This window comes from Physcomitrium patens, chromosome 19, assembly GCF_059467195.1.
Source record: "Physcomitrium patens ecotype Gransden chromosome 19, ASM5946719v1, whole genome shotgun sequence".
NCBI lineage: Eukaryota > Viridiplantae > Streptophyta > Bryopsida > Funariales > Funariaceae > Physcomitrium > Physcomitrium patens.
The window spans coordinates 14,721,237-14,741,881 of NC_143428.1; the positions used below are offsets into that span (position 1 = coordinate 14,721,237).

General features: G+C 35.0%; 1 long non-coding RNA gene across 1 annotated transcript in view; it reads right to left on the bottom strand.

Annotated features, from left to right (window-relative positions):
* Window positions 1-4,555: 4,555 nt before the first annotated feature.
* The window catches only part of LOC149987408 (uncharacterized), a 69,544-nt gene continuing 53,454 nt past the window's right edge, over window positions 4,556-20,645 (bottom strand). Inside the window, exon 2 of the long non-coding RNA XR_016498588.1 lies at window positions 4,556-4,726. This is a non-coding gene — a long non-coding RNA (uncharacterized LOC149987408). The remainder of the gene's footprint in view (window positions 4,727-20,645) is intronic.

The window sequence follows — 20,645 nt, forward strand, 5'->3', positions numbered from 1 at the left end:
CCAATTTGATCCAATTACGGGAACATCCAGGTTACTACGAGCATCTTTACCAATATAGGACCTGAATTGGTCGGGCGACTCAATGTGGTCTCGATTACGGGGTTCGATTCTGTTTCAGGCTGTCCTATTCTCCGTGCCGTTTCAGGGAACGTTGTTTTTGGTAAATGGATTTCTTCAAGGTAAAAACGGAGGAGAAAGCTTGACGGCGAGAGCCAATTTTGGATCCAAGCTTGAGGTTGGAGCCAATTCCGGATCTAAGACGGAAGATTGAAGAAATTCAGAGGATAAGGTTAGGAGGAGAAATCGGGGGGGAAGGAGTTTTCAAGCTTTTGCAAGGTTACCAGTTCGGGTTTTCATTGGAGGTTTTTGAAGATCAGGGGATTGAAGAGGAGCTTGATGCTTCGGGTCCGGGAAGAAAAGACAGAGAATTGGGATTTTCTTCTTCATAAGGTTTCGGGAAGACTGAGGCAATCGTTGCTGAAGTCAGTGTTGTAATGGTGAATCGGGATTTTTTTTTAATGAAGTGGGTTTGATTACTCTTGACTGTTTTGTAAAATCGAGTTACGTCTGTGATTGAAGAATTAAAAGGATGTCTATAGGATTGAGTATGCGGAGTGCATGAAATTTATTAAATTAATCTAACAAGACAATCAGTGGATACAAGATCCTAAGTACAAAGCGGTATCGGAGATTAGCAGATTGGGTTGTTCAGGGTTCTCTGTAACGTCTAGAGACCTACCGGCTGGGGCAAAAAGGACTTCGACAAGCAGTCAAAGGGCATCCGTATAGATTTACGGTGTATTCTTACAGTCGTTTATATTCCAGCAGTCAAAAACTGATAGACTGCTTGACTATTGGCGAATCTCCGTACTATCTTCTACAGCCAGACGCCCAGCGCGTTCTCGAGCAGGAAAGCACATAATACGACATAAGTGGTGAACCCGACGTGAAAGCTTGAGGTAGAAGGTATTGGATTTCGGTTGATTTTATCTTTATTTTTATGGAAAACGAAAATAAAAATTTTGAAGGATTTTTGGGAGAAATTTCTGGTGGGGAGTCTTCTAAAGGACAAGGTATGCACATGGATCCGTCTATTGCTAGTTTGTTTCAAGCCTTCTCATTGTCAATGCAGCAACAACAAAGCAATGATCGAAAGGAAGCTTTGGCAACTAAAGCATTGCAAGCAGTGGTCAATAAAATTGATCAATTTGATGGGAGGAATATTTCAAGGTATTTAAGATGTTATGTTCGTGAAATGGAATTAAATCGGGTTTCTGAGAAGAAAATGGTTGCACTATTTGGACTTGCCATGATACCAGAGATAAGAGACCACATTACATCGATTACGGATCGTTATGAGAATTCATGGGAGGATTTTTCACATGCATTGAAAGACGAATATTTCTTGGAAGATGCTGATCGCGTTACTAAGAAGCTCTTTCTGGGATGGATTGAACGGCCCAATAAGAATTTGCAAGCAACAGAGCTACTAAGGGAATTTGAGAGGCAGTACTCTCAATTATCGAAGGTAGAAAAATTGACATTGGAGCCGAACAAAGTTGATCTATTTCTTCAAGCTGCTGATGGAGAATTGCAAGAGAAATTAGAACCCCTTCTTGAAGACAAAGAAGAAGATGAAGGATTGACAACGAAGTGGAAGAACGTTGAAGATGCAGTGGGGTTGCTTACAAAAAAAAAAAAAAGGAAGGATAGGAGCAATATTCCAAAAACAATACAAGCACCCAAAGCTCCAGTACGTACAACACCACCGACAATGCCTATAGTTCAACCTTCGACATCCTAGTCAAAGAAAGCAGATATGGGTATGGAAGAAATTATACGAGGAATGCGAGATCTTTGAATCAAATTGGCAAGACTTGAAGAGAATACTTCTATAAACAATTCGAAGAATGTTTCAAAACAAGGATATGTACAAAGATGCATTTGGTGTGATGATGCTTCACACACTAGAAAAGATTGCAATGAATTTAATAATATGATACGGCAGGGAATTATTTGCTGAAAAGATGGGAAGATAGCATTGAAAGATAGGGAGGATCTTCTTCAAACCAATTTTGGCAAGGGAGGAATGAGAGCATTGGTTCAAGATTACTTAAAAGAGCATGAAACAGTAGTACGAGAAAGTGCAAGTTATGGTACTAGAGTAGATGATGAAATTGGTAGAAGTACGGAAACTAGTGAGTTTTGGGCTTCTGCCGTTTCTATAATGCAAGAAGGGAAATTACCTCGAGAAGCATTATTGAGAACTGCAGCTACATTACGAGGTAGAACAGGTTGGGAGGATCATGTTGAGTCTCCTTCTGTTCATGCATATATTGCTAAGAGCCACAATGAAGCTTTGATGGAAGAAAAGAGACGAGGAAATTTTGATGATATTAGAGAAGGAAATTCTTGTAAGAGGCAAACTCGAGGAGACAAGGCTCGGGAGGCAGCTTCACAAGAATTGCGTGTAAAGGATACCTTAGCATCATTGGAAGGAAAAACAACGGAGACAAAAGATAAGGGCAAATCAATTGCTTATAAGCTACTTTCTGACATTGAAGCGGCAACAAATTTGGAAGGGGTGTTGGAAGAACGTATATTAAACGCTAAGGTGGAAATCACATTGAAAGAAGTCTTGGGAATTGCAAAGAAGGAGTTTCATGATGTTATCATTGACAGCATTAAGCGAAAGAGGCAATTAATGAGCGAAACTGGAGTGAGTCATGCTATTGATGCAAGAATATGTAGAGATGAAGAAGAGGTTGATATTGGTTACAAGCAACCAACAAATGAAAAGAATGGGTATAATCAGCGAGTACGTTTCGAAGATTCTAGTGACAAGGGAATGGAAACTTTGAGCCATTATTCTCGAAAGCATTGGGCAAGGGCAACTACTGAGGTATTGGTGAAGGTAGGAGATATAGAAGAACCAATAGTTGCTTTGGTGGACCATGGTTCTGAAATAAATCTCATGTCTAAAGATCTTTATAAGAAGCAAAAATGGCCAATTGATATGGAACATGGATGGGCAATACGAGCAGCTAATAACACACGAGGCGAATTATATGGAGCTTGTCCAGATGTCAAAATTCGGATTGGGGATGTTGCGACGGAGCAACATTTCTTCGTTCAAGATACAACGTCTTATCCATTGATTTTAGGACAACCTTATATCACGGCAACACGGATGGAAACAAAGGTACTTGATGATGGTTCTGCTTATGCAAGGGTACGGAGCGAAGATGGGAGGAAAGTTGTACAATTTCTAACAGTACCTCCTAACCATGAACAGAATCGAGATAGGTTGAGGGAGAAACCATTGCCAAAGATTGTTGAAGGATTTAAGGATTTTGGAGAGGTACCACTATAAAGCGAGATTATGGAGGTACAAAAGAGGAGGTACTCTCGCGAGATGAAAGTGCCTTTGATGCGAGTTTTATTGGTATATTGGAGAATGGAAATATTATGTATAAGAAAGTTGATGATTTTAAAAGAAAAGAAAGAAAAAGATTATATGATATTGAAGGACAGTTACACAAGATAGGTACATTGCAAGATGATGAGAGGATTTTAGGTGTTTATGAAGAAAATGGACTGGAAGATTCATTGGAATTCATTACATCTATTGGGTTAGGGGATAATGATAAGATTGTTGAGATTCATTCGAAAGAGGTTTATACCATGCTTGAATCTTTTCAAGCACCAGAAGTCACAGTAGAGACGAGATATAAAACGGCAGATAAGAAGGTAAAGCCTGCTGTCGGACCATTACCAGAGGATTCTAAAGAACAAATGAGAGAAGCATCAAAAGAAGCGAGTTTAAGAGATCCAATGAGTATTGGACATCAGTTTACTGAAGAGACTTTTGAAGAATTGAAGATTGGTTCTGATGGTTCTTTATTGCCGGAGGAAATTACTTGCTTCAAAAAGATGTTGGCTAAACAAGGTAGATCGTTTGCCTTCGAATCTCATGAAATCGGGTATGTGGATCCAAATATTATAACACCTATGGTTACCTTCACTGTACCGCATGTACCTTGGAATCTAAGACCAATTCCAGTACCGAGGGCACATTTACCTAAATTGGTGGAACTATTGAAAGAAAAGATAAAGATGAAAATATTAGAACCTTCATTTGCGCCGTATTCTAGTCGATGGTTTACGGTACCTAAGAAGAATGGGTCACTGCGGTTTATTCAAGATATGCAGCCGGTGAATGCTGTAACTGTCAGGAATGCAGGAATTGGACCTATTGTGGATGAATTTACTGAGGCGTTTGCTGGAAGGGCGATCTATTCAATGGGTGATTTGTATTCAGGTTATGATCAATTTCAACTTGCCAAAGGAAGTAGAGATATGACAACGATGAGAACACCGCTTGGATTGGTTAGAATGTGCACTCTTCCTTAAGGCGCGACCAACTCTGTTGCGCATATGATGAATGGGATGAATAAGGTATTGAGAGATTTTATCCCGGAAAAGACTATGCCTTTTCTGGATGATGTTCCTATAAAAGGGTGCACAGAAAGAGACAAGGATGAAACTTTAGATATGAGGGGGTGTCGCAGATATGTTGTTGATCATATACAAGATTGTGAAAAGATTTTAACTCGGCTTGGAGAAGTTCATCTTAAATTATCGGGTATGAAGTCCGTATTTGGAGTGCGAGAGGTTGTAATTGTTGGACATTTATGCGGATCTTACGGAAGAAAACCAGATCCGACTAAAGTTGATGCAATTGGAAGGATGAAAGAGGATTGTGGTTCTTTAACAGAGGTTCGCAGGTTTTTGGGTGCATGTGTATTTTATCGAATCTGGATCCCTCATTTTGCTCACATAGCGGATCCATTATATGAACTATTACGCAAGGGTTACCGATTTGAATGGGAAGAAAGGCATATTCAGGCAATGCAAAGATTGAAGAAATTATTGATGTCACCTCCAATATTGAAGAAGGTTGATTATAAGTGCAATAGACCAGTGATTCTTACTGTAGACGCTTCTCCAATTGCCGTTGGATGGACTGTGGGTCAAGATGATTCGAATGGGAGTAGATTTGTAGTTCGGTTTGGGGCTAAAGTTTTAAGTATTCGTCAGCGTGCATATTCGCAAGTCAAAAGAGAACTTTGGGGAGTCGTTTCGGCTATGAAAGCTGAAAAGGACTATTTGATTGGGGCAGTAGTAGTAATTGAAACAGATTGCTTGTCATTGCTTAGAATGATTATTAACTGTTCAACGCCAGATATTGCAATGTTGAGATGGATTGCTTATATTAAGTCACTAAATCTAGAATTTAAGCATATCACTGGAAAGGACAATTTAGTAGCAGACATGCTATCTCGAGCAAGATACGAGAGGGAGGACGAAATGGTTGAAGACATTGATGATGTCGGATTGAAATTCTATTCAATATCAAATCTCAACAGAGAAGACAAGCTATTTCTTGAAGAATCTTATGAAGGAGAATTATTGGATATTGGTCATTATTTGAATACCTTGACTAAGCAGGGGAATTGGTCTACAGAAAAATTCAAACAAATAAGAAAAAAAGCATATGGATTTTTACTTCGAGATGGATTCTTATGGAAGAGACCAAAGAAACGAATTGGGATGCCACAACGAGTGATAGGCAAAAGGGAAGAAAAACTAAAATTATTAAAAGAGTTTCATGATAGTTTATGGGCAGGGCATAGAAGAATCTGGGCTACTTTTGCTAAACTCAAGGAACGATATTGGTGGAAAAATATGTATCGAGATGTGCTCTCATTTGTAGAGTCATGTGAAATCTGTCAATCGTATTTTAATATCTGACATCGAGATGGTCTTCATCCTACGTATCCTCTGGCTATTCATTTTAAATGGGTTGTTGATTTGGTTATTATGCTGGTTGGGTTATGACAGATGAGATATTTGGTTTTAGCTCGAGAAGATTTATCAAATCAAGTAGAAGGAAGAGCATTGAGGACAAAATCTACAGACAGGATTTGTAGGTTTTTGCTTGAAGATGTCATTTGCTGCTACGGATGCGTAGGAAAAATCACTGCAGATCGTGGAGAATTAAATGCACAAGAAGCTCGTAAGTTCTTTGAGAGATGTGGAGTTAAACTATCACTGACTATTGCTTATAATCCGGAAGGGAATGCAAAAAGCGAACGGGGTCACCCACCGATTGTGAAAGCATTAGTTAAAGCTTGTAATAGGAAAGTTAAAGAGTGGCCACGGCTTTTGTCATTTGCATTATGGGCTGATCGAACAACACATAGTTCGATGACAGGATATATGCCAGTAGAACTTATGACAAGTCAAAAACCAATTATGCCGATTGAAGAAAAGGTACTTACTTGGAGTATGCTACCATGAGAAGATGGATTGACAAGAGAAGAACTTCTGGCTATTAGGATTCAACAATTGGAGCAAAGAACGGAAGATGTCCAGATAGCATTGAGAAGGTTAAAAAGAGCAAGGTTACAAAACAAGGCGCGATTCGATAAGCAACATCGATTGAGACCAAAAGCAATTGAGGAAGGTGATTGGGTACTTGTTTATGACAATAGTCTGGATAATCAACATAGTACTTTGAGGAAATTTTCAAAACGTTGGTTTGGACCATATATAGTAACAACTGTTCATGATAATGCGACTTACTCATTACGGGAGTTAGATGGTACAAAATTGAAAATACCAATTGCAGGGAAGAGAGTAAAAATATTTAAACGAAGACACGCAGAGATGAATATGGAAGACCTTAATGAAGGTACAGAGATTCCGCAGCAAGAAGATGAAAGTGATATGGATAATGAAGGTGACGAAGACGAACTAGACAAAGACGTAGGAGATATATTCTGAATCAAACAGCAATTGGGTAAATTGGTGCATACTGGAGGATGCACAGGTTCAGAGGGGGTGGATGTCGTGTTGTAACACGAGTATACAGTGAAAATAAAAAGAAAGGGGAATTTTATTAATATTCAGTTACCTCGAATATTGGGAGCATCGACCAATTCCAGTACAAATACTGAGTGGTCAGGTTCAGTGACTCCGTTACAGTCAGCCGGGGCATACTGAAATGCCCCGTTCGATTCCAATAACGGGAGTCAGCAGGAAGAGAAGGACCAATTCACACGATGGGTTCGAGGAGCCAATTGGATCCAGTTTCGATAATCTAATCTGGGTCCTCTTACCCAATATGAGACCTGTATTGGTGGGGCAACCCAATGCAGTCTAGTTACGGAAAATCCAGGTCGTACTACGGGTCTTAGCCAATCTGACGCGAGGACCAATTTGACCCAATTATGGGAACATCCAGGTTACTACGAGCATCTTTACCAATATAGGACCTGAATTGGTCGGGCGACTCAATGTGGTCCCGATTACGGGATTCGATTCTGTTTCAGGCTGTCCTGTTCTCTGTGCCGTTTTAGGGAACGTTGTTTTCGGTAAATGGATTTCGTAAAGGTGAAAACGGAGGAGAAAGCTTGATGGCGAGAGCCAATTTCGGATCCAAGCTTGAGGTGGGAGCCAATTCCGGATCTAAGACGGAAGATTGAAGAAATTCAGAGGATAAGGTTAGGAGGGGAAATCAGGGGGGAAGGAGTTTTCAAGCTTTTGCAAGGTTACCAGTTCGGGTTTTCATTGGAGGTTTTTGAAGATCAGGGGATTGAAGAGGAGCTTGATGCTTCGGGTCCGGGAAGAAAAGACAGAGAATTGGGATTTTCTTCTTCATAAGGTTTCGGGAAGACTGAGTCAATCGTTGCTGAAGTCAGTGTTGTAATGGTGAATCGGGATTTTTTTTTATTGAAGTGGGTTTGATTACTCTTGACTGTTTTGTGAAATCGAGTTACGTCTGTGATTGAAGAATTAAAAGGATGTCTATAGGATTGAGTATGCGGAATGCATGAAATTTATTGGGTTAATCTAACAAGACAATCAGTGGATACAAGATCCTAAATACAAAGCGGTATCGGAGATTAGCAGATTGGGTTGTTCGGGGTTCTCTATAACGTCTAGAGACCTACCGGCTGGGACAAAAAGGACTTCGACAAGCAGTCAAAGGGCATCCGTATAGATTTATGGTGTATTCTTACAGTCGTTTATATTCCAGCAGTCAAAAACTGATAGACTGCTTGACTATTGGCGAATCTCCGTACTACCTTCTACAGCCAGACGCCCGGCGCATTCTCGAACAGAAAAGCACGTAATACGACAACGGATCATAAGAATTTGGAGTATTTCATGACGGCTCGAGTTTTAAATCGGCGTCAAGCTCGGTGGAATATGTCGCTATCAAGATTCGATTTTATTATCACTTATCGACTTGGAAGACAGCAAGGACTATCCGATGCTTTATCAAAGAGATCGTATCTTGCACCAAAGGCTGGAGAAGCATCGTTTGATCAACAATGTACAATGTTATTGAAGTCATAGAGATTTCAACTTTGTGCTACTATTGTATCATTTGATGCTGACTTCCTAAACCAGGTATGTGCTATGACCATTAAAGATTTAGTAGCCATTGATATCAAGCAATGTACCAATGACGACAAGTTCAAGGTGGAGGGAGATCTTTTATACTTTGAAGAGCGATTGTACATTCCAAAAAGACTAGCACGACTCCGAGTTCTTCAATCTCGCCATGATTTTCCAGCTGTGGGACATTTTGGATTCAACAAGACCTTGGAGCTTATTTCCCGAGATTTTTGGTGGCCCCAAATGTAGAAGGATGTGAAAGATTTTGTCCTCTCTTGTGACATCTGTTCAAGATCTAAGAATCCTCGGCATCGCCCTCATGGACTTCTATAGCCATTGCCAATTCTACGTCGACCATGGTCTTCAATTTCTATGGACTTCATCACGGACTTGCCATCATCAAACTCATTTGACAGCATCTTTGTCGTGGTAGATCGGCTTACGAAGATGGCACACTTTGTTCCTTGTAAGAAGGCATCGTCCAGTGAAGTCACAGCAAGACTCTTTCTCGATAATGTGTATCGATATCATGGACTACCAGATGATATCATATCAGATCAAGGTACCCAGTTCGTGTCAAAGTTTTGGAGATCTCTCTTTGGGATATTGAAGGTGGATATCAAGCTTTCTTCAGCTTTTGATCCTCAAACTGATGGCCAAACGGAACGGGTGAACCAAGTCTTGGAGCAGTACTTACGATGCAGCATCAACTATCACCAAGACGATTGGACTGCATATCTATCACTAGCCGAGTTTGCATATAACAACACCCTCCATGTGTCGACTCAACAAACACCATTCTTTTTCAACTATGGGTATCATCCGAAGCTTGATTTATTGAGTCCGTCAACAAATAATAATCCAGCAGCTGAAGGATTTGCGAAGCAACTATCAGAGCTTCAAACTATGTTGAAGCTTCAATTACAATCCACTCAAGAATCTTATAAGACGTCTGCAGATAGATTTCGGAATCCAGCACCTACTTTCAAAGTTGGAGACAAAGCCTGGCTTCTTCGACGAAATATCAAGACCAAGCGACAATGTGATAAGTTGGACTATCGAAGATTCGGACCATTTATCATCCAAAAGCAAATTAATCCAATGGCATACCGGCTGGAGTTACCGGCTTCTATGAAGGTACATCTAGTCTTTCATGTTTCTCTGTTGGAACCTTATCGAGAGTCATCTTTTCCTGGAAGAGTGCAATGTCCGCCACCTAGTATTGAAATCGAGAACCACGAAGAATACGAGGTTGAAAAGGTATTGGATTCACGGCGAAGGTGAGAAAAGTTAGAATATCTTGTTCATTGGTGCGGCTATGATATTAATGAGCAAACGTGGGAGCCAGTTGAAAATCTTGCGAATGCGCCACAAAAGGTACAGGAGTTTCATCAACGACATCCCGATAAACCTAAATCAATTCGATGATAGCTTCTTTCTGAAGCTTGTTCTCCCAACAATATAAGAAAAGGAGAGAGCACCAGCAAAATTCATAGTTGATGTAGTTATTTTCTCCAAGATAGATCGTAGTTTGGTCTTTTGATATGGATAGCCAAGAGATAGATACTATGCCAGTCAGAGTATTACAATCGAGTAGCTCACGAAGGCGACCCCGAGATGAAGAACTACATGTACCACGACGACGATGGAGGATACCGAGTAACCGATCACTGGTGATCGTATTTGAGATCGAGCCTGCTTACGATGGTCAACCAAAAGGCGTGTTTGCAGGACAATTTCACAATGAGGACACGGAAATTCATGCTTGGTCAAAAGTCGAAGGCGTGGGCCACTACCGTTGGCTTCAAGGGTCGATGAACCACTTGCCTCGTGAACAATAGTTGGAGTTCATAGCAGAAGTTATGCGACAGATCTTCATTTTCTTGCGTTGGTACTGATCAACAACATTGCTTCTCAGAGACCTCGAAGCTAAAGGAGGGGGTGATGTTAGGGACATATTCCTTAGAACTTTCTAGAGAGAAGTTTCTAGAAATCTTCTAGAAAACAAGCCTCTGGAACCTTCTAGAAGAGAAGCCTCTGGAACCTTTTAGAGAGAAGTTTTTAGAAGCTTCTAGAAAGGAAGTCTCTGGAACCTTCTAGAAGAGAAGTTTCTAGAAGCTTCTAGAAAAGAATCCCCTGGAAATTTCTAGAAGCTTCCTAGTTAATAGAAGTAGCTCAAGAAGTTTCTAGAACCTTCTTGAAAAGAAGCCTCTGGAACCTTCTAGAAGCTTCTTAGTTAATAGAAGTAGCTCGAGAAGCTTCCTAAGTAGGAGTATATATAGGGATCGAGGCTGAAGAGTTCTTCAGTCTCGACAACACATCTCTTGAAGTTCTAGCTCATCTTTCTGGTGTTGTTCTTATACTCATCTGTTTAATCTAGTTTTGTCACTTCTTTTTGAACTTCTTGTTAGATTTCAAGTCTGTATTTTGTGTCCGTGACACTAAGCACCGGCCTAATTTTTCTAAGTATTCTTCTCTAGTGCTGAATGTGCAGAAATCATCTAAAAAGATTTCCATTGAAAACCGCAGCTCATCTTGGAATGCTTGCATCATCACCCTCTAAAATGTAGCTGGCGCATTATAAAGTCCGAAAGGCATGACCTTATAAGCAAAAGTTCTTCAATCCTTAGTAAACGTGGTCTTTAATTGATCCTCGTTTACAATTTGTACCTGATTATATCCGGAAAAACCATCAAGAAACGAATAACATTCTTGGCCTGCTACTGCGTCTAAGATACTATCTGTATATGGTAAAAGAAAGTAATCCTTCTTTGTAGCAGCATTCAACTTTCGAAAATCTTGGCAAATTCAGACTTTCCCGTTCTTCTTGGGAACCATAACTATCGGCAAAACCCATTCTCTATGTAGTACAGGATATATAAATCCCACCTCTTGAAGCTTATCCAATTCCTCCTTTACCATCAACGAATATTTAGGATTCAGTCGATGTTGCCTTTGTCGTACTGGTATAGCCGTGTCCTCCAATTTTATTCGATGCTCACAAACTTCAGCTGGAATACCCTTTAAATCTTTATAAGACCAAGCAAAAGCTGATTTATGTTTTATAAAATAATCTGTCCAAAGCTCTTTAGTTTTATCCATTATACCATCGTAAATTTGAATCAATTTGGGATTATCTTTTGTGCCTAGATTTATTGATTGACAATTTGGTCCATTAAGAACTTCAGCGGTAATCTTCTGCTCTGTTTCGGGATCTTTCATAAACTCCGACAAATTGAAGCTTTCCAATTCGGGATCTATAGCACCAACTTGATTAACATCTCTTCGCTGCATCCAGTGTGCAATCATATGATCTGAATCATCAATAACGTCTGGAGGAACAAAATATTCTCCTGGTCCTCCACAATGGTAAATATTCCTATTTTGTACTGCAACTTCCCGTGCCTCGACGGCCTTTGATTTTGAAACAACCAGTTCTTCTTCCATATACTCCTGTTCGCAGTCCGATGTATATTCTGGACTGGTAATTTGAGTTTCTCCGTGATACTGGATAAGATACATTTGGAGCACTATTTTATCCTTACCCTTTCCAATTGTTAGCGTTCCACGACCCCAATCGTTCCGAGCTTCAGCTTGATATAGCCACGGTTGACCCAACAAAATTAGATATGACAATACTGTGCTTTGCAATCGGAATACAATATAATCAATTGTGTATGTAATCCCCGCAACAACTGTATCAATTCCTCGTAAAGTACACATAGGTCGGACTCGACTTGAATCTGCCATTCGCAAAACAACCGTAGTTGGCATTAATTAGTCCAATCCCAATTCTTCCATTGTATCCACATTCATGAGGTTAACGCTAGCCCCGCCATCCACTTGTACACCCTGAACTAATACTCCATCAATTGATACATCAATAGTCGACGCGCTTGGATCCGGATTCAAACTTACTTCACGAATTTCTTTTTGAAGATTTTTTCATCGAATCAAAGAAGAGTTTAAGGTGTTACGGCATTCTGGTGCTATTGCCAATAATTGCTTTATTGTGATTGTTAGTTGAATTGAATCTAAATCCTTCAGAATATCATAGGGTTCCATATTGGTCATGATTCCCAATGTCTTTTTTTTCTTACGGATTTCGGATCCCGGTCCCCGTATATTGGTACTTCCAATATCAGGAATTGGTACTTCCTAGATTTTTGGTTGCAACTGCTCCTTGAAAATTGGATCCTTTAAATGGTGCGACTGTCCACCGTATTGGTTTAATATTGGTACTTGTAAAATTGGTGGACGCACCAATATATTGGTCGAATTGGGTTGTGACGGTGACGCTTCGTCCAATAATGGAGCAGATTTTGGTATTGGTCTATTGACCGGGGCTGGTATCGATTTCTCCAATATTTGAATTGATTCTTTGCCTTTTTGCTGATTTCTTGTCAATACTGCGTGAATCGCTTCCACTCGATGTACCAGAGATTCCTGTGGTTTGTTTGTTTCTTCTATAATTTGCACTGTTGATGTCATGTGCTGGTCCCTACTATTTGGATTAAAAGGCACATTACATTGGTAGTGGTAATGACCAGATTGCTTACAATTTGCACAAAGAGGTGCGTATTCTTCGATAAATCTTGGGTTGTTGCAATCACTTGCATAATGACCCAATTGGCGGCATCAAAAACAACGAACTGGTTTTCTTCCTATCCCGTCAGGTACATTGGGAGTCTCCGTCGGGACATACCTTCCAGGTCGGTTCCATGTTGGTGCAGTAAAGGATCCAGGTTGACTAGCTGTCGCCATTGCTGAATTGGTCTGTTGTATTGGCATCGATGGTTGATTTCCCATTTGATTTTGGCCACCATTCTGCATATTGGTCCCGTAGAGCTGATTATAGTTAGGATTTTGGAAATTTCCGAAACCACGATTTACTCTATTATTTCTATTTCCATTCCATCCACCCGTATTTCCTGTTTGCACTTGATTTACATCCCATACAATTGGTTGTATCATTGTTTGTTGTCTTGGTAAGTACCAACAATTGGCAGTATTATGCTTTCCTCCACAATACATACACTGTCCCATCTTCTGATGAGGCAAGGGGCATTCCGTATCAAAGTGTCCATGCCCTTTACAGTTATTACACCATACATTAGGTCTCATATTAGAAGGTTTATGCCTTTTCTCTTTATCTTTAGTCATATGCACGGCTAATTCTTCCATTTTCTTCATTAGATTTAATAATAGAACTTCGTTAGAATCGTTAATTGTTGCATTCATCGATACTTCAGGTTGTCGATATGCCATCGGCAAAGGATAAGTTACCACGGGTGGTATCGCCTGCAAAGGAGTGGCATTAACTACTCCTTGAGAATTGGAATTTCTCATACTAGGCGCAATCATTCGTGGGTAGCTCCCTATCATCGTATTGGTCATTGGAACTTGATTTCCTACACTAGAAATCACTGTGGTTCCCACCATCAACAATTGATCATAATGGCACTCCTCCCACACCTTTGCACGTGCTAAGGACGCAGCTATCGTAACTAGTTGAGACTCTTTAACAAACATCTTCAATTCTGGGGGATGCAACCCATTCACTATTATTGACAATATAAACGCGTCTGACATTTGATTGTTTGGCCATTTACGTAATATATCTGCAACTCGGCGATAATACAACTGCACCGATTCTCCTACAAATATTTTACTATTCAGCAAATTTTCTCGAAGACGATCTTCGAATCCTATTGGTCGAAAATGACTTAAGAAAGCATTTTTCAATGCTTCCCAATTAGGAAATTGTCCCACTGGTTGTCGAATATACCATTCAAATGTTGTATCCTTTAAAGTCGCTGGTAGCCATCGCAGCCAGACATCTTCAGTTCTGCCATTATTGGCTACACACGCTGTCAAAAATTGGGACAGGTGTTGATTGGGATCAGAACCCGGCCATCCATTAAACGTGGGTAATGGAGCCACGCTGGTGGTGCGATCTCCAATTGCTCCCATCTGTACCGCTATTGGCACTGCGGGTACTTCTTCTGCCATTGGTGCTTGCGCTAGTCTTCTTGCTATATTAATATGAATTCTTCTTTTTGTTCCAATTTGATATTTGCTCACTCTTCTTTCTTGTAAACTATCGCTATTATTCAATTCTTCTGTACTTAAAATTCTTATAATTATTGAACTTGACTCTGACGCTTCGTTACTCACGGTATCTCCTACAAGCTCTCATGGTAATTTCTCCAATGGTATATAATGGTGCAATATTGCACTTCTTTCGAAACTTAGATATGCTCGAATACTCGCACATGCATGCAACCACGGCTTTATCCAACTCCATCAACGTTTCTTACGTTGAATCCCTTCTTGTTGTTGTCGTAATAAATTTCTGAAATAAAATCGCTCTTGTCTTTCTTTTACTTGTTGATTCCCTCTGTGATTATCATAGTCGTAATCACCGCTCATACTCCTTTGATCTCGTCTTTTGTACCATCAATTCTTTAACATTTCATACTGTTGTCAATCCCCGGCAATGGCGCCAAAAATGTAATCGTCGTTTGACTCGGATTCAAAACACCAAGATATTTGATCAGTATAAGTGGGTTCGATCTCGGGGAAAGACTCGTTATATGAATTGGATATGTTATGTCACAATTGATTTTGTATTAATTATCTAAAACTTCCAAAGTTCTCTTCTTCATCTCAATTCAATCCCTTCACAATCTCTACAATCGTTCACTGCCCTGCAGCTACTCAATATCACTGACATTCCTGACATCTACAGGATGCTTAATCTCTTTCCAAAGTACTTCAATTCTCAATTCCTTTACTTTTACTCAATCTTCCAGTGCTACTATCACAATGCAATAATCTCTATTATCACAATCACACTTTCTTTCTCCAAATTAATTAATTCGAATTCATAATTTTCAATATCTCAATCACACTTTCAGCAATCCTTTTCTTAAATCCAATACTAAAAAAAAACACAAAAGCAAAGAAAACAAAAGGGTAGCTCCAAGCTTTACCCTGGTTCACGATTATCACAGTCTGGCCTCCATTCCTTCTTCCTCAACCTCTTTATCCTACCAAAATATGAATCGTCATTCAGCAGATTCTACAGGTTGTGAAACTTTGGCTTCTTAACTGCATATGTTCTTAACTTCCTACTATTAACAACTAATCGAACTAACCATTCATCTAAATCCCAACATTACTACTATTTAACCGATAACGAACTAGAAAAGTCATTTATACATTCTACAAATATAAACAAAATTTTGAAGATTTCTATAGTAAGTCAAGATCTATTGAACATTAAATCTTTTTTAATATCCTAATTGATTTAATCGAATTGAATTTATAGACATATTCATATTTCAAATTGTACTTTGTAGATTTATATTTTAATATTTATAATTTTTATGTAATCTCAATTCATTCTTAGAGGTGATTATGGCTAGATTGAAAAAAGTGATTGAAAAGCAATAGTAGAGAGAAAAAATTCCTATTTTTATAACAAAGAATATGATCAATTACTATATATGTTTTTAAATTCCAAAATTATCTTTACAATATGGATTAAAATGATAGAGCCTTGATTAATTAATTTATATATGAATTAAAATATAATATAATTTATTATAAATAATCTATTAAATAATTACAAAACCACTTTTTTGTTAGATTTAAGGGCCTTGGTTTATTTTATAAAAAAGATTTTTTTAAAAAATAATAAATATTAAAAAATAAAATTATGCATGTAATATTCATAGATGGTTTTTTTTTCTTCTAAAAATATTACTCTTAAAACCATTCCTTGAAATGTAGTAATTAAATGACATAAAAACTTAGTAATATTAAATGTAATTAGATTTCTTTTTAATCTAGTTATTTTAGGATTATTATGGCTAAAAAAGTATAATCTTTAAATAGATTATATTTTTTATTATTTTAATTTTTTTCATAAAATAATATAAAATTTTATTATTGAAATAAAAAAATAAAACTCTAATATAATCAAATTTTTATTAGTAGGTACAAAAGCTTTCACGTAAGCTGCAAAATAAGGATCATATTTTGTTATTTATGCAATACCCAATTTTGATAGTGAAAAGACTTCAATTAATATTCTAAGTCAGTATTAAGATTATTAAGTTATGAAGATATCCTTTCACAACATTTCTTTTATAATTGCTCAATTAATCTTTAAGAAGAAGCTCAATAACCATTTAGATCAATCTATAATTTATTACAAAACAAGTTGGCTACACTTAAAGAGTACATTGATAAGAAACTTGCTAAAAACTTTGTATACCATCCAAAATCTCTATCAAGAATTCCTATCTTGTTTGTAAAAAACAAAAAATAGAAAAATAAAATTATTAAAGATGTTTATAGATTGTTAAGAATTTAATAAGATCACCATCAAGAATATGTATCTTTTATCTTTGATATCAAGATATTTTAATCAATTAAATCAAGTAAAAATCTATACTAAAATAGATCTACAAAATGCATACAACTTCATATGTATTAAAGGAAAATATGAATAGAAGACTATATTTTGAATCAAATCTAAGAATTTTGAATTTAAAGTCATGCCTTTTAGACTTACAAATGTACCAACTACTTTTGAACATCTATTGAATAATATCTTTAAGAATTTTTAAATATTTTTTTTTTTATTATATAAAAGATATTTTAATGTAATCTAAGAATATAAAAAAGTATAAATTTCATCTTTATTGTGTATTACAAAAACTTAGACATATAAAACTATATTTTAATATAAAAAAATGTATATTTTACACAAATTTAATTGACTTTATAAGATATATGATTTCAAATGATGGCCTTATGATAGATCTCAAGAAAATCCAAAATTTTAAAGATTAGAAGATTCCAAAAAAGTATATAAAATATTTAATATTTTTAAAAATTTACTAATTACTATTGAAGTATTATTAAGATTTTTTTTCAAGTTGCAACTCCAACTATATGTTTGATTTGTAAAGACAAACTTGAATGGAATAAAGAGATTGAAAAAAAACTTGAAGCTTTCAAAAGAGCTTTTATAACAACTTTAATCTTCTATTGTATTGATTTTTTTAAAGCATTGTTTATGAAAATAGACACATTAAACTTTGCTTTAAGTGCAATATTATTACAAAAATTAGTAGATGATAAACTTTACTTAGTAGCTTTTCATTCAAGAAAATAATTTAAAAAATCATTATATATATATATATATATATATTTTAAAATATCAAATAAAATTTTAAAAAAGTAATAAAAGACCTTTATAAATAAAAGTTATACAAAAATTTCATCACATGATCTTGATTGTGGAAAAAATATTATTTAATATTATTGAAATATCTAATTTTATGATTTTTACAATCTAGTTACTTTCAAATAAAAGAATATCCTCAATGATCTATATTAATTTAAATGAAAAAATATATGGTTGAAATTAAGAATTTGAAAAGAGACAATGTTAATTTGGCTAGTCTATTAAAGATATTTGGTAATTAATTTATAAAATAATCAAGCATTTAAGGATACCTTCCTACTATGTAATTTAAGACTTTTTAAATAAACTCTATATAAATTTTGAAATTATTCTAAAGCCAAAATAAAATATGGAGTTAGATCAAATTTATAATTAAAAAGCTAGAAACTAACTCCAAAAAAGCTAACTCTTGGCCAACATTCTCATAGAAGCAAATTATTTTTAAAAAATATATTATTTTAAAATATAAAATATAAAATATAATATGGTCGTTACCACAAAGCACAATTTTATAGAAAACATGAAGGCAAAAAAATGACTTTTTATTTAATAGAGAAACATGAATGAAAAAAAAGTTTATTTGGTAATATAGTCCAATCTTTTGGTACATTGGTAGAATGATACAGAAACAAACTTTAGATATAGTGAACAAAAAAAGTTCATAACTTTAAAATAAAGCTTTGTCATTGAAACAAAATCTAAATGGCTAAGAGTGTATCAGATGTTACTCACCAAAAATTGGTAAGGTGGAGTTTATTTCCTCCTTATGGAAATATTTTAGCTCATATTTTATAAAATATTTTATTAATAAATAATTTTAAAATTTTAAAATTTTAAATAATAATTGTAAAAAAATTAATAAATAAATGTAATAGAAAGTAATATAATATTATAATATATAAATTAATTAATTATATATATAAAAATATATCTTTAATTGATAATAACTCTTTTGGGTACATTAAAAATATTATGTGTGTGTATATATATATATATATATATATATATATATATATAATAAAATTTATAAAATAAGATGATATATTACACTCATTATTTATAATTTTAAATTAAATAAAAATTTAAAAATTATATTATAATTGGTCATTATATAATAAAAAATTAATAAATAAATCCAAAAAATCTTTTTCAAAATTCTAAGTTCCACTTACATCAACTATCTTTAACAACATAAAAAATATAGAATAGAAGAATACTACACTTTGTATACATATAAATGACCTTTAAATTATTTTTTTATATAATTCAATGAAATCATATTATAACTAAAATCAAAATATTATTAAAAAAATATATTTTTTAGATATTATAAAAGAATAAAAACTTATCAGTTCATATTTTGTAAATCAAAATTAATAAAATTTATGATACAATTTTTTGTATTATAAGAGTGACTATGAGTATTTAAATATATATCCAAGTACAAGTTATAGATTGAATTTAGACATATCTTCCACATATTTTGATCAAGATAAAATAGAATATACTAAAACATATTATAAAACCTAAGAATATATTGTAAAAGACATATATCTATATAAAATCTAAAAGATAACATACTTATGAGTTATTAAAGAAGAAAAAAATAATGAAAGAAACAATAGTTATCAAATTAAAAACAAAATAAAACAAATGATTATAGTCAAATACAAAGAAATTTTAAAAAATTAAATTAATATTAAAATACAAAAAAAATATTGATAAGATTGAAAATGGTCTTAGTCTTACATCCTTATATAATAGTTACAAAGAGTGTCTTGTAGAAGCTTCCAAGTAAATGCATGAGTTATGGCATAAGCGTCAAGTTGTAAGTTGCTTCTAATGCAACTTTCTAAAATTAAGAAACATGTGGGACAAATTTGAATGGCATTGTGACTTATCTATAAAATTCTAAATATCTAATTTTTATTAAAAAAAGATCTTGAAAGCTTCTTAAAGAAGATATTATCTTTGCAACATGTTTCTATCTACTCTTATTTATTTCTATTTACAAATATTTACTTAAATAGTATGAGCATTTATTATACATATACAAAATCTCAACACTTCAAAAAATCAACAAAGATATTTTAAAATTTGTAGTAAATATAAATAATCTATATTAAAAATAGTATCTTTGCAATTATTTGTGATATTTTAAGTACAAGTAGTGAGTACTTAAGAATATTAGAAAATTTATATTTTTTTGAATTTCTACAAAGAACAAACTAATGTAACTCTTTTTTTGCCAATATATTAATATATTGTAAAATCATGTATTTTATTTATATAAATAAGTAGTAAAAAATATAAAATATAAATATCAATATATTTAAATAATAGAAAAAAGAATTTTACTTCATTAGTTTATTTGCATCTATGTCTAAATTCAATACTAGTAAAAATATTGAGGCAATTAGAACAACAATAGACTTTGATATGTATCAAATAGATATTAAATTTTATTTGTTAAAAGAAGAAAACATATATATGTATATACACACACCAATCCAATGAATTTGTGCAAGGCAAGGACTACCTTATATGAAACTTAATGATATCATTAAATTGCTTTAAAAAGTCACAAAGAACATGGTACCAAAATTTATTTATTTATTAAATATATTTTAAAAACAAAGTACAAGTAGATTATGTTTTTATATGTGATGTAATTAAAAACTTCTTAAAAATTGTAATTCTTATCCACATGATTTAATTATCAATGCATAAAATTACGAAAGTGGCACTAATTTTAAGGCTGCTGTGATTTATATTTTCCTGGTTATGGAAGGATAAGGCCATCGGTACCAGTAGACAATGAATATAGCACTCGTTTCGTGCTGTTGAAGAATTCCTTACGATAATTGAACCGCTTACTTGAAGAAAGAACAACTGCAACATGCTCCAGTGGATT